The sequence below is a fragment of the Canis lupus genome, chromosome X (genome assembly GCF_011100685.1).
Source record: "Canis lupus familiaris isolate Mischka breed German Shepherd chromosome X, alternate assembly UU_Cfam_GSD_1.0, whole genome shotgun sequence".
Taxonomy (NCBI): Eukaryota; Metazoa; Chordata; class Mammalia; order Carnivora; family Canidae; genus Canis; species Canis lupus.
In genome coordinates, this window is record NC_049260.1 from 22,597,663 (window position 1) to 22,612,481 (window position 14,819).

General features: G+C 34.7%; 1 long non-coding RNA gene across 1 annotated transcript in view; it reads right to left on the reverse strand.

The window, feature by feature from the left end:
- Positions 1–5,704: 5,704 nt before the first annotated feature.
- LOC119868187 overlaps positions 5,705–14,819 on the reverse strand; it is an 88,210-nt gene continuing 79,095 nt past the window's right edge. Inside the window, exons 3-4 of the long non-coding RNA XR_005385928.1 lie at positions 13,827–13,950; positions 5,705–5,823 (exon numbers count right to left, since the gene is read on the reverse strand). This is a non-coding gene — a long non-coding RNA (uncharacterized LOC119868187). The remainder of the gene's footprint in view (positions 5,824–13,826; positions 13,951–14,819) is intronic.

A 14,819-nucleotide genomic window follows, 5' to 3' on the forward strand; every position in this document is an offset into this window, starting at 1 on the left:
CACAGCAGTCAGACAACAAGACAAAATAAAAGGCATCCAAATCCAAAAAGAAGAGGCAAAGCTTTGACTATTTGCAGATGACATGAGACTATACAGAGAAAACCCAAAAATATTCTACCAGAAAACTGCTAGAACTGATAAATGAATTCACTAAAGTCACAGGATACAAAATCAGTGTAAAAAAAATCCATTTCATTTCTATACACCAATAATAAAGTAGCAGAAAGAAATTAAGGAATCAATCCCATTTACAATTGCACTAAAAACAAGAAGATACCTAGGAGTAAACCTAACCAAAGAGGTGAAGACCTATACTTGGAAAACTATAAAACACTGACAAAAGAAATTGATGATGACACAAAGAAATGGAAAGACATTCCACGCTCATGGAATGAAAGAACAAACATTGTTAAAATGTCTATGCTACCCAAAGCAATCTATATTAAATATACAATTCCTATCAAAATACCACCAGCATTTTTCACAGAGCTAGAACAAATAAGCCTGCAATTTGTATGGAATCACAGAAGACCCCAAGTAGCCAAAACAACCTTGAGAAACAAAAAGAAGCTGGAGACATCACAATTCTAGACTTCAAGTCATATTACAAAGCTGTGGTGATCAAAACAGTATGGTACTCCCACAAAAATAGACACAAGATCAAGAGAACAGAATAGAAAAACCAGAAATGAACCCACAATTATACGGTCAATCTGCAACAAAGCAGGAAAAAATATCGAATGGGAGAAAGATTGTCTCTTCAATAAATGGTGTTGGGAAAACTGGACAGGAACATGCAAAAAATGAAACTGTACCACTTTCTTACACCATATGCAAAAATAAATTCAAAATGTATTAAAGATCTAAATGTGAGATCTGAAACCATAAAAATTTTAGAAAAGAACACAGGCAGAAGTTCTTTGACATCAACTATAGCAACTTCTGTCTAGATATGTCTCATGAGGCAAGGGAAACAAGATAAAAAATAAACTATTTGGACTACTTCCAAATAAAAAGCTTCTATACAATGAAGGAAACACTCAGCAAAACTAAAAGGCAATCTTCTGAATAGAAAATATTTGCAAATGACATATCCAATAAAGGGTTAGTATTCAAAATATATAAAGAACTTCTAAAACTCAACACCCATAAAAGGAATAATCCATTTAAAAAATGGGCAGAAGACATGAACTGACATTTTTCCAAAGAAGACATCTGGATGGCCAATAGACACATGACAAGATGCTCAAGATCACTTATTGTCATGGAAATGCATATCAAAACTACAATGAGATATCACTTCATTCCTGTCCAAATGGCTAAAATCAACAACACAAGAAGCAAGGAGTGTTGGTGAGGATGCGGAGAGAAAGGAACCCTTGGGCACTGTTGGTGGGAAGGCAAACTGGCGCAGCCACTCTGGAAAATAGAACGGAGGTTCCTCAAAAAGTTAAGAACTACCCTATGATCCAGCAATTGCTCTACTAGGTATTTACCTGAAGAATACAAATACACTAATTCAAAGGGAGACATGCACCCAATGTTTATGACAGCATTATCTTTTTTTTTTTTTTTTGGCATTTTCTTTTTTTTTTTTATTTTTTTTTATTGGTGTTCAATTTACTAACATACAGAATAACACCCAGTGCCCGTCACCCATTCACTCCCACCCCCCGCCCTCCTCCCCTTCTACCACCCCTAGTTCGTTTCCCAGAGTTAGCAGTCTTTACGTTCTGTCTCCCTTTCTGATATTTCCCACACATTTCTTCTCCCTTCCCTTATATTCCCTTTCACTATTATTTATATTCCCCAAATGAATGAGAACATATAATGTTTGTCCTTCTCCGACTGACTTACTTCACTCAGCATAATACCCTCCAGTTCCATCCACCTTGAAGCAAATGGTGGGTATTTGTCATTTCTAATAGCTGAGTAATGTTCCATTGTATACATAAACCACATCTTCTTTATCCATTCATCTTTCGTTGGACACCGAGGCTCCTTCCACAGTTTGGCTATAGTGGCCATTGCTGCTAGAAACATCGGGGTGCAGGTGTCCCGGCGTTTCATTGCATTTGTATCTTTGGGGTAAATCCCCAACAGTGCAATTGCTGGGTCGTAGGGCAGGTATATTTTTAACTGTTTGAGGAACCTCCACACAGTTTTCCAGAGTGGCTGCACCAGTTCACATTCCCACCAACAGTGTAGGAGGGTTCCCTTTTCTCCGCATCCTCTCCAACATTTGTTGTTTCCTGCCTTGTTAATTTTCCCCATTCTCACTGGTGTGAGGTGGTATCTCATTGTAGTTTTGATTTGTATTTCCCTGATGGCAAGTGATGCAGAGCATTTTCTCATATGCATGTTGGCCATGTCTATGTCTTCCTCTGTGAGATTTCTGTTCATATGACAGCATTATCTACAATAGCCACAGTATGGAAATAGCTCAAGTGTCCATCAACTGATGAATGGATAAAGAAGACGTGGTATGCATATTCAATGGAATATTACTCAGCCATAAAAAAGAATGTAATCTTGTCATTTACAACAACATGGATGGATCTCGAGGATATAATGCTAAGCAAAATAAGTCAGTCAGAAAAAGGCAAGCACCATACGATTTCACTCATATGTGGAATTTGAGAAACAAAACAAATGAATAAAGGGAAAAAAAAAGAGACAAACCAAAAAATAGATTAACTATAGAGAACCAATTAATGGTTACTGGAGGGGAGGTGGGGGGGATGGGGGAAACAGGTGAAGGGGATTTAGAGTATACGCACCATGATGATCATTGAGTAATATAAAGATTTGTTGAATCACTATATTATATACCTGAAATTAATTCAACACTGTAGGTTAACTATACTGGAATTAAAATAAAATAAAAATTAATTAAGAAAAAAACCCCGAAAAACATAAGCAATGGAATGAATCTTTGAGATGAGGGCTATTTGTAGTTTCTTTTCAAAGCTTTATATTCTTTGCATAATGAGAGGAATGTTCTATTCAAATTGTGTTCCTGTACAAACGTTTCTTTTTTTCCCAATTATATTATTGTGATAAAATACTCATAATACACAATTCACTATTTTAACCATTTTAAAGTGTATACTTCAGTGGTATGAAGAACATTCATATTTTTGTACAACCATCACTACCCAGAACTCTCCTCACCTTATAAAACTGAAACTTTGTATCCATTAAACAGTGATTTCAATCTTCAGTTTTGAAGAACTGAAATGCAAACGGACAAGGACCAAACCGTACACAGAAAGAGAACTCTCACCCACAACCTGCAGCAACCTGCCCAAGAAACCAATTTTCTATTTATACTAATCAGCCCAGGAAGCCAACTATTATCTATTAGTCAGACTTAGAGAAATTCAGACCACTATCTCTATTCAACCATGAGGGCATACTTGAAAGCTTTCCCTTTTTTCCTCTATAAAGCTTTACCCCTCACCTGCCTGCTTTTGAATCTTTGCCCAAACTCAAGTGATGGTGGCTCACTCTCTTGCTATAGCAAGCTGCAAATGAATAGCTTTTAAGTGCTCTCAGTTGTTTGGTATTCATTTATTTCCAGTTTGAATGGGTTAAACAGCTGCTCTACCACAAGGTTGATATGGACCAGCATATTTGAACCTGTTTATAGGAGTCATATGCAGGGTGCCTTCACCTGCCATATGGCAGCACATTCACCACTAGATTTTTTTTTTTTAATCAGAATGTTATTTTCAAATATCCAGTAGACTTCTTCCAGGGCCTACACCTACATGTGTAAATGAGCCAGAAAAAGAGAGGGAGAGGGAGAGGGGGGGGGGGAGAGAGAGAGAGAGAGAGAGAGAGAGAGAGAGAGAGAGAGAGATTAAAAGAAAGGAAGAAAGAATGTGTGAGAGACAGAGATGGAGGAAGGATAGAAGGAAGAAAGGAAACTGTTGAATGATAGTTTTTCAGTGCAAGCAATGACAATCAGTTGGCCTTTTAAATTAGAAAACTGACTAGATATCAGAATTTTTAGTAACAGAACATTAACTTTCAGACATAAACTCTAATCTCTGCCTTGAAAAATGAAAAGTTAATATCATAATGCACATTTATTTAGTTCTTTTTCCCCCCAGGCTAGCAAGTTACTTCAATTGTATTTTAGTACATTAGAATTGGTAGGAGCTTTTGTTATGTCACAGCTTAGAAACTGATTGTTCCTATTTGAAAAAATAAAATAAAATTAAAAAGCCTGAAACACAATCTACCAACAACATGGAAAATCTCCTTATTATAAATTTCAATATGAAAACCCTGCTTGGGGTGAAATTTCAATTAGAGATTAAAATAAAACAAAATCATCTCAAACTTATTAATATAGTGACAAAAAATGGATTACAGACAGTTCCATTCTCACTTCTAGAATATGATGATAAAAATGGATTTAGGAATTAATGGGCCTTTTTGCAATGTTGCTTCATAGTTCATAAACTGTATATAACCTGTTGCTTTTTTCCCTTTTAAACATTTCCCTATGAGAAGATAGGGAAATGATTAAGTAAATGCCCATGTACAATTCTTGCTTCTTTTAAAAAATTAGTGACAATAATGAAAAATAGAGACTAAAGCATCATTTATTACTAAAATAAGAGGCTCCATTCACCATATTGGAAGCAATTACACCAAAATACAGTGCACTTCGGTCCCAGTTGAAAGAGGATTTTGGGAACAGAGAACAAATTGTTAGTTGCCAGAGGAGAGATGGGTGGGAAATGGGTGGAATAGATAAAGGGGATTAAGAGGTACAAACTTCCAATTATAAAATAATTAAGTCACAGAGATGAAAAATACAGCATAGGGAATAGAGTAAATAATACTGCAACAATGTTGTATGGTGACAAATGGTGACTACGTTTATCATGGTGAACACTGAGTAAGGTATGTAACTGCTTAATCAATATGCTGCATATCTAAAACCAAGATAACATTTGTTAATTATATTTCAACTTAAAAACAAAAAGGATTTTGGGAGCTGATACAAAACTGTGTTAAAAAATATCTAGCAGAATTTGTTCTGAAGGACCTTGCTGGACACCTTCAATATTGGAAGGCCTGGGGCTGTTTGGCCTGTAGGGCTTCTTTCCTAACCACATATCAACAATAGAAACAAGGCTGATCAGTACTAGTTCCTAAAATCTGGAAACAACACTACTCTGCACCTATATACCAGAAATGATTTTTCTATAGATGTCTACTAACAATGAGATTCTATTACATATCTAGGAGAATGGCTAAAATGAAAAGAATGACAAAACCAAACATCAATGGAGTTGCAAGCAAACCATAACTCACATACATATTGGTGGGGGTAGGAGATGGTATAAAGCATTTCAGAAAAAACTCTGGAAGTATATGGAAAAATTAACTATATATCATACATATATACGACACAGTCCTCTCAGTTATTTAGCCAAGAGAGATGAAAACAGATGCTTACAATGAGGTGCAAAAAAATGTTCACAGATTGATTCCTAACAATCAAAACCATAAACATCCCAGGTGTTCATCACTTGGAGAACACACAAATTATGGTATATTTGTGTAACGGAATACTGCTTAGCAATAATAAGGAACAATTTCATGATATACTCAACAACACGGATGGATCACAAAATTATTATGCTGAGCGAAAGGGGCTTTATACAAAAGAGTACATACTGATGTGCTTCTGGGACACTGCCCCAAAATATACCACTTTGGCATATTAATTCTTTTGAATTAAAGTTACTTAAGAAACAGTCAGTACAAAGACACTCTTACCTTCCTCTACTCTTCCTGCACCTGGAGGGTAACCAGAGATAGAAGATTCAAGGTCACAATGGTTATATAAACAAACCTTGTTACTTTTTCACTAATTTGCTACCCTAAGTCCAGACCCCTTTATCTTGCCAATTCTTCACAAATTTATGGTTTGTCTAAAAGATTCAAAGGCTCCTACTCTGGTTACTTCTTCGATAGTCACATTTCTATGAGCACCCATATGTATGAATTAAATGTGTTTTTCTCTTATGAATGTATTTTATGTCAATTTAAATATTAGACCAGCCGAAGAAAGGAAAAGTTTTCTCTTTTCCCTACAATGTTCTTCACCATATTATATCCTGTCCTATGTTCAAAGGTGGTATAATATATACTGCATGACTGTATACTAAATTTTAAAACAGGCAAAACTAATGACAGAGAAAAATATCACAACATTGTTTATTTCTGGAAGGGTAAGGGCTAGGATTTTCTAAGGAGCATGAGGGAACTTACTGTAATTTTGTAATATTTTATGTTTTAATAGAAAATTGGGTTACACAAGGTTTATGTACTTGTCAAAACTCGAATGTATATTTAAGAGTAAAACAAAATTGCTATCAAGAGAGAAAATATGGCAAACAAATTTCAATTTAGTTAATAATATACCTGTTGATGTATTTATAGGAAAGAATACTAATATCTAAAATTCAATCTCAAATCCATAACAAATAAAATGAACTAAGGTATAGACATGCTAAACAGTTGTGCAATTTAAAAAGTATAGCAAAATGTTAATACGAGAATTTAAGTGTTGGGAATATGAAGCTTGGGTTGCAATTCTTTAAACTTTCCTTTAGGTTTAAAATTTTACAGAACATAATTTGCAAAATATTCAGAGAGAAAAGATAGGAAGGCAATGATCCCAGGAAGCAGCTATCAGGGAGTCGATCTTCTCAATGACCTTGAAAAACTTAATAGCTAAGCATGGAAAATAAATAATCAGCTTCTAATTCCGGAGTTCAAATTTTAAGATTTGATTCTAAAAAGTGTTTTCATCATCTGGAAAAAAAAAAGGCAAGCAAATACCACTGAAGGGGTACAGAAGAGCCTCCCCAAAATGTGGCACTTTGGCAAGTGGATTACTTTGAGCTAAAGTCAATTAAGGCTCAAAAGACTCAGCAATAGCTTTTATTTCCCCCTTAAATACTTAGAAGAATTTAGATAGGTGGCCTAGTCCAGGAAGAGAACTATCACCAGACATAACCACAAAGAATATGGGCTAGATGTTTGGGGTTTGGGGAAACTGCAGCTGGGCCTAGAGCTCAAATTCCTTTCTGGGTCCCATTGTCTCTGTACAGTATAGCAAACATTTGTTTAACAACTGCGCTTCTCATTTTCCTATGAACTGTCTTCTTCCTCTTTCTCAGACCCCTACCCTCTTCTCCTTTGCTCAGGATGGCATATTTATAGCCCCCAACTGCCTGACTGCCTCAGGGATCTCAGATTCTTATGAGGCTTCTGTATGTACATAATTAAATTAATGTTTTTCCTGTTACTCTGTGTTCTATCAATTTACCAGGCAAAAAAATCTAGAAGGGTAGAGGAAAAATTTTTCTACCTCAACACCACCCACATTTGTGTAGAATCCAGTTGGGTAAGGTACACTTAACATGATTGTCCCATACAGACACTTAAATCAACAAGGTAAGGAAAAGAAAATACCAGTTAAGGGAGATTTTTGTTTCTATGTTTCTGGACTCATAAAATAGACAGTGATGAGTTAATAAGTTCGAAAGTATAGGTGAGAAAAAATAATTTTACTTCTACCCTTCTAGGCTCTTGGCTGAGACTTCATCTCCCGCCCATAATAAAAGACTAACAGTAGAAAAACAAACAGAAGCTTAATAATATACATACCTCCTGTAATATATGGGAGATACCTAGTTAAAACTGAGTAACTTCTTGAAATAGCCCACACCACCACTTTAAATAACATCTCCAGCTAAAGACAAAAGGTATTTGGGTGGCAAACCAGTTAGAGGAAGTTACCAGGAAAACCACAGTAAACAAGGCTATGGTTGTTATGCAAATTTAAATCCTTGCCTGCAGAGTTTCTAGAAATTTAGTTATCCTCTTTTAGGTACAGAGAAAGGGACATCCTTATAAATGCAGATTTCCTTTATAAATGTAAATGAGTCTTACAAAAGGGTAATTTGTATCTGGTTTTCAGAGTTTCTCCTGTGACCTGTGTTTCTCCTGTGTTTTTTAAAAACAATCAACTCAAAATAACTCTTGTGCAAAAGAGGCATCTTTTGGGTGGCAGATTCTGCTTCCCTTCAAAAGCAGCTGGTAAATTATAAAAAAAAACATTTTTAAGGGAGATAATAACATTACAAAGCTGAAAACTAAATTAAAAGTATAAATCAGTAGTATCAAATATTTTATTAAAAATTGAAAAATCTGTGATATTTAAGGTTTAGTAGAAAAAAATACATGGAATTCAGTACAGGACAAAACATAAATACTAGAGAGGACAGTAGGAAAATTAGTATGTTAAAAGAAGAGACTAGGACAAATGAACAAAATGTCTTAATTACATAGATACAATGGGAAAAGTTTCTTAAAATGAGGGAAAACATAAATACGCGCAACTGCAAGTCTCAACACTTAGAAAGATTATTTAATAAATATTAACTACACACCAAACTTATTTTATGAAGTTATGCAGCTCCAATACTAAAAAGAGAATACTATAATCACACAGAGAATCATATTAACCAAGGGAGGGATAGAAAAAAAAGTTTACGTTAACTACAATTCTCTCTTCTACAACTGTAATTACTGTATGCCAATGACGTAATTTCCTCAGCAGAGTCAAAACCAAGAAGTTTCTACCAGGAAATTCTATTCTGACAAGTCTATCACAAATTAAGGAAATAGAAAAATAAACTTGAACTTCAAGGATTCAAGGGGTCTATCATTTTTGTACCACAAAGAGCTAATTTTTAAAGAAACAACCAGAACTAAAACAAAATGAGTATCAGTGTGTAGATAAGAAGGAACCCCTGGCTTAGAGAATTCATTCTTAATATCTGGACGCCAAGGATATCAAACAGCATGTGTCTGCTCTAATTAAAAAAAATATATATGATATAAAAATACAAAAACAAAAATTCACATAGTTTAGAGCACAATAGAAAACAAAATAAAGAAAACGTAATGTAATAATATAAAGTAAATGAATCTTTCAAAAGCGAGACCAGCCATATCAATTTTGACAATAAATACAAAAGGAATAAAATTTATGTATAAAAATTAATAGGACTCTCAATGTCAAGGAAAACAGCAAAAAACTAAAAAGCCAAACCTATGCTGTCTCAGTAATTGCCTTGAAAGAACTGACTATAAATGAAAACAAATACACATCATGCTAATGAAACAAAAAATAAACTCACATCATTAACATCAACGATGATTTCAAGGTAGAATTTACTAAGTAAGACAACAAACTTATTTTGTGAGGCTACAGAGTACCATATTCATTTACCATTATATTTATAAAATAAAGAACTTATAAATATAAGAAGAAATTGACAGAAACATTAAATTTTTATGTGATTTTTATAGAAATATCTTAATTCTTTATAGATCATAAGCCAAATAAAACAAGAATATAGGAATCTAAGTAATACTAAAAATAACTTCATGCAAAAGATTTTTTAAAAATCAATGCCCTACAAAATAAGTTACATTTTAGGCACCAAAGAGAAACAAATATCCATACTGAAACCATGCCCCACAGGGTTAATGAGGTTGAAACTAGTAGAAAACTTAAAACTTGTTTTTCAGAGAACTGTTTTCTCCTGATCACCTATTATGCCATTTCAAACCCCACTAACAAATCCATTAGATGTCCTTGCAGAAGCTGGACTCAATGTCAATTGAAATGGTTCTAGTCTAGGAACAAGCAAGGCCCTGCATTCTTTACCCAAAATAACAAACCCAAGATCCTATTCACTTTACATAAACTCTTGGAGCATACCCACAGCCCCTTCTCCTTGTCCTTAAAAGAAACTCAACATCAGGAAATAAATTTTTCCTCATTCTGACATTAAGTCTCTACTCCAAAGTGAGCATGGGCTATATGCTACATATATGTTTGCTCAAGGCGCATGCTCCATTTTTTCCTCATGAGTAGTCATAAGTTTCCCTGCCCTCTTTATCAATATGTATGTAATCTCAACCCCTATGATTATAAAAAACTTGTTCTTTCCCCTTCAGGAAGGCAGATTTTAGACTTGTCCTGTCTTCTCATTTGGATGCCTCTCCTAGAATAAACCCTTTTCTTGCCGCAAACCTGATATCCCAGTGATTGGCTTTGCTGTGCATCAGGTAGATGAATTTGGGTTCCATTTAAATATTATATATATTATTTAAATATTAAATAACAAAGACAAGTGCAATGAATTCCAAAATGTAAACATGATACAAATTAACCTTTGTGAGCACAATGGAATAAAGAGCTCAAAAAGCATAAAAAGAAATAAACCTAAGCAATAGGATCCTAAATAAATAAGTTAGCCAAATGTCACAACTGCCACTGAAGAAATCCTAAAAATAGTGGGAATACAGACACTCATATTAATATCTGAGTAATATAAACAGGACGCTGTTTTATAGAGAAGAAAGTTAAACCACCAAACACTTTCAAAGGGAATAAACTACAAAAGAAATTAATGTCTTCATTTAAAAATGACAAAATAAACAACAAAAAATAAATCAGAAAAAGTATTTATACAGATTTAATACATATACAAATGGAAATCTCTACAACATACAAAATAGTAGCAATGAAAAATAATTTCCGAACAACATGCATAAGCTAGCCTAACCAAAGGGAAAAAAGCATGATGAAACTAAAACTTATAATATGCAGATATGATGGCAAGCCCACTCTAGGAGCTTTCCACAGTCTCAAGTTTATTAATCCTCTCCAATAACCTTTTAAGAAGGACCAGAGTAATTTGGAACCAAGAAGTGGTTGGATGTTAGTTGTTCCTATATACTACTTTTTAGTCATTAAAATTTTAAATTTCCCTAAGGGTATCATTATCATGATGAAGGTGACAATTACTATATAAACTCTTTATCAGAAAATATATTTTTAGTTTTATTGTTCATCATCAAGACAGGGGTGAGGGAAGAGAGTGGGAGAGCTTTTGTGAAAAGAGACCCCCCCCCCCTTTATTTTGGAATCCCTTTACTAAGAAAACCAAGCTATGGCTGATGCCTAGTCACTTCTGGCAGGCTGGGCAGAGTCATCACAGTGACAGGAGTAATTGATCTTAATCATTAGAATGAGGGAGGATGGGGCAGCCCAGGTGGCTCAGTGGTTTGGCTCCGCCTTCGGCCTGGGGTGTGATCCTGGAGACCTGGGATGGAGTCCCACATGGGGCTTCCTGCAGGGAGCCTGCTCCTCCCTCTGCCTGTGTCTCTGCCTATCTCTCTCTCTCTCTCTCTCTCTCATGAATGGATGAATAAAATCTTAAAAAAAAAAAAAAAAAAAAAAGAAGGAGGGAGGATGGCTTTGTATCTTAGAGATGCAGAAGGACCAGTAAAGACAGTCATGGTGTTCCTCACATTTAGTCTCCCACTGACTTTCACAGGAGGAAAAAGCACCTTGTCGTAGGAATTTATTGCAGTGGCTTAGGAAATAAAAACAGTGCATAGAAGATAAAAGCACATTGTCTGGGAGACAATTTGAGATTTTTTTCCATTTATGATGGAGAAAGACACTCATCTCCTGTGTCTGGTACAGGAAGGATAGAAGCTGATTCTTCAGATATGAATGGAAAACACAGAAAATCAGATGAAAGAAAAATACCAATAACTTTACACCATCCTGACAAACGATTGTACCTTGCTGTATTCTGCTATGTATTTTTAATGAATACCATTTGTGATCAATTGCATATATAATTCTTATTTTATTATAAAAGTTATTTCTAGGGGCACCGGGGTGGCAGAGCAGTTGAGCATCTGCCTTTGGCTCAGGTTGTGATCCTAGGGTCCTGGGATGGAGTCTCGCATCTGGCTCCCTACAGGGAGCCTGCTTCTCCCTCTATCTATCTCCCTCTCTCTCTCTCTCTCTCTCTCTGTCTCTCATGAATAAATAAAATCTTTTTTTAAAGTTATTTCTAAAAATATCAGACATTTTAATGACTGATGGAAAATCATCATTCAAATTCCCACCACTGAGATATAATGACTTATCATTCAAGTGCATTTTTTTATTGTCCTTGTTATTGCATATTTTTATGTAGTTTACATCAATTAGAATCTACTGGACTTTTAAAAAGGTTAATAACTTGGGAAGACGCATAAATACTACATTGAAGATTTTAAATGGTAGGGACAAAAATAAAATAATGAAAATGGCTCAACTCATCCGATATAATATTTAAAGTCGTACAAAATCATTACATGTGTCTAATAAGAGTGAGGCTATAATAATTTTCTATTCAAGTTTGCTTCTGTGATAGAGAGAAAACTCATTCTAGGTGTAATTTCATCCAGTAAATTCTCCAAAGCAGATTAGGCATCATTACCAATTACATTTTTAGGGCAGCAAGAGTAATTAGTTTTTGACATCCTCAAAAATAACAAGATCTTCCCCTAACCTGTGAGTTAGGAGACACATGATAAAATAAAATAAAAACAACCAAGACAAAAGAAACAAGAAAAAAAAAAAAAACCCTAGTACTAGACCAATCCTGTAATTATCAGAGAAAGATAACTTCAGCAAGCCTCGAGAAACATTCACTTAGGCTGCACAGTCCATTTGGCAATAAATCACCCAGAGATAAATTGCATTCTGCATGTTAAGAAAGTCAATTTATGTCACAATTTAACCAGTCTGGGATTTAGTATTAATTAATTTTGGAAAAAGTCTAAAAGTAGTATTTTGAAGAAAGATACATGGATAGTCTATTTTCTAAACTCTTTACTCTTTAACAGTTAATTAGTTTCCATGAATGAAAAACAATTTATTTGAGCTATATAATTCTCAGGTTACCACATCTCCCCTCCTAGGAAATACAGTAGTATGAATTCATTATCTGTGGTACTTCATATTAAAAAAAATTAAAGTCTAAAGGCATTCTTGTTTTCATTCTTTTCTAGGTAATTTTTAATTTCCCTTTTTTGTCTTCTATTTTTACAGACTTTTATGCTCCACTTTGTAATGTATCCTAGCCCATTCAGCAAAACAACTAGATGTAGCTTTCCTTACATTGCTTTTGCAGGTGTACCATGACTTTTTTTATTTTTCTCAGACTGACTTCTTGTTGCTGCTGCTGCTGTTGTTCAAGCAACTTCTCATTAGTTGTAACACTGATCAGCTGGTTATTGTTTCTGTGTCATTTGTCTCTTCATCTTTTTCTATATTTTGTATTTACATTATCCACCTTTGCCAGCACAACTATCTCTGCACACAGTAATCACTCTGTGTTTTTCTCAACCCTCGAAACTTCTCAAGCAACTCAGATCAAAAAGAGCACTGCAATGAAAATCTGGCTTTACAGCTCATTAGCACTGCCTTAGTTCATATTACCTAATGCATAGATTGTTGTGAAAATTAAATAATATGGCAAATATAAAGCGAGGGACTTATCACCAAATAAATGTATGTAAGTATGCACAATAGTGTATATTTTGTTCTTTACTTTTTTTCCAAAACAAATTTATAAACTGCTACTCAATTTTATTTGCCCTGCCATCTTTTCTTATATCTAATTTTGTCTTGTGTCATCTAATTTTATCCACCTTCTCTTTCACTTAATTCTGTTGATTCATTTAAGCCTGGTGAATCCTGGCTTTCTTATATGTTAGCACATAACATTTGTCTTCTTGTATTCTTTCTATCAATTATTTCTGAAATGTTAGTTGGATTAACATGGGCTATTATTTCCAGATGTATGCTCTGTCTTTAAACTTTTAGGACTGTTCCCCTCTCATGAGAATATGCTTATAGGGTCACCTACCTGTCTTTGCCTTCCTTCAGAGATGGGTTAGATTAGGGATAAGGAATTCGTATTTAATTCTTCCAGAAACTCTTCTACCAAATAGAATGAGCTGCTACTTCTAACTTCAGTTTCATAGCTCCTTCTGTAATAGGAACAGGGGGAGAAATTAAGAAAGAAAGAAGTTTCTTTTAAATAGTCATGGTTTTTACACTTTAGAGTAGTGGTTCTTAGTGGTGATTTTGCACCCCCCAACACCCTCACTGCAGAACATGCAGCCATGTCTGGAGATACTTCTGGGTGTTTCAACTGGGTGGAACTTAGTGTTACTGTCATTTATCAGGTTAAGGGCCAGAGATACTACTAAACTTCCTACAACATGAGGAAAACACCCCACAACAAAAAACTGCCTGTCCCCAAATGTCAGTAGTGCTGAGGATGAGAAATCTGGCTCTCAAGTTTACTGCTCTCTCCTGCCTTAAGTATTTTAAGGAGAAATTTCAACGACTAAAGATATTGGGCATGAGTGGGAACTGTGGTTCCACATAATTTTTCCCTTAGGAAAATTCCAGGCTGACTGTGCAGATTCTGACAATTCATAGTCCATTTCAAACTGTCAAGAACTTTTGATCAAATACTTGATTGAAATCTTCAACAGAGACAGGGTTTGAGAGATCAAAGTTCACTTTATTGTAAATAAAATATCTGTGATACATGAGAAAATTAGGCAGGATGTTCTCAAAGAACTGAAATGCCGGTTTGGCTAGAGAAAACATTTCAAAAGTGACAAATAACATGTGAACTCAGATGTGCTAACCTGAGGAAAAAAGTGAAGTTCTGTCTGAACTTGTTCTTTTTGAAGAGCTGAAGTTTGAGAAAGAATAGCTAAGCTTTTATCTGCTAAATAGACATAAAAGCTTTTTAACCAAGTAGAGAAGAGATAAAACAGATAAAACTACTAACTGATAAACTAAATAGATTGAAATTATTTCAGGCAAGTCAAAATAATTGCTG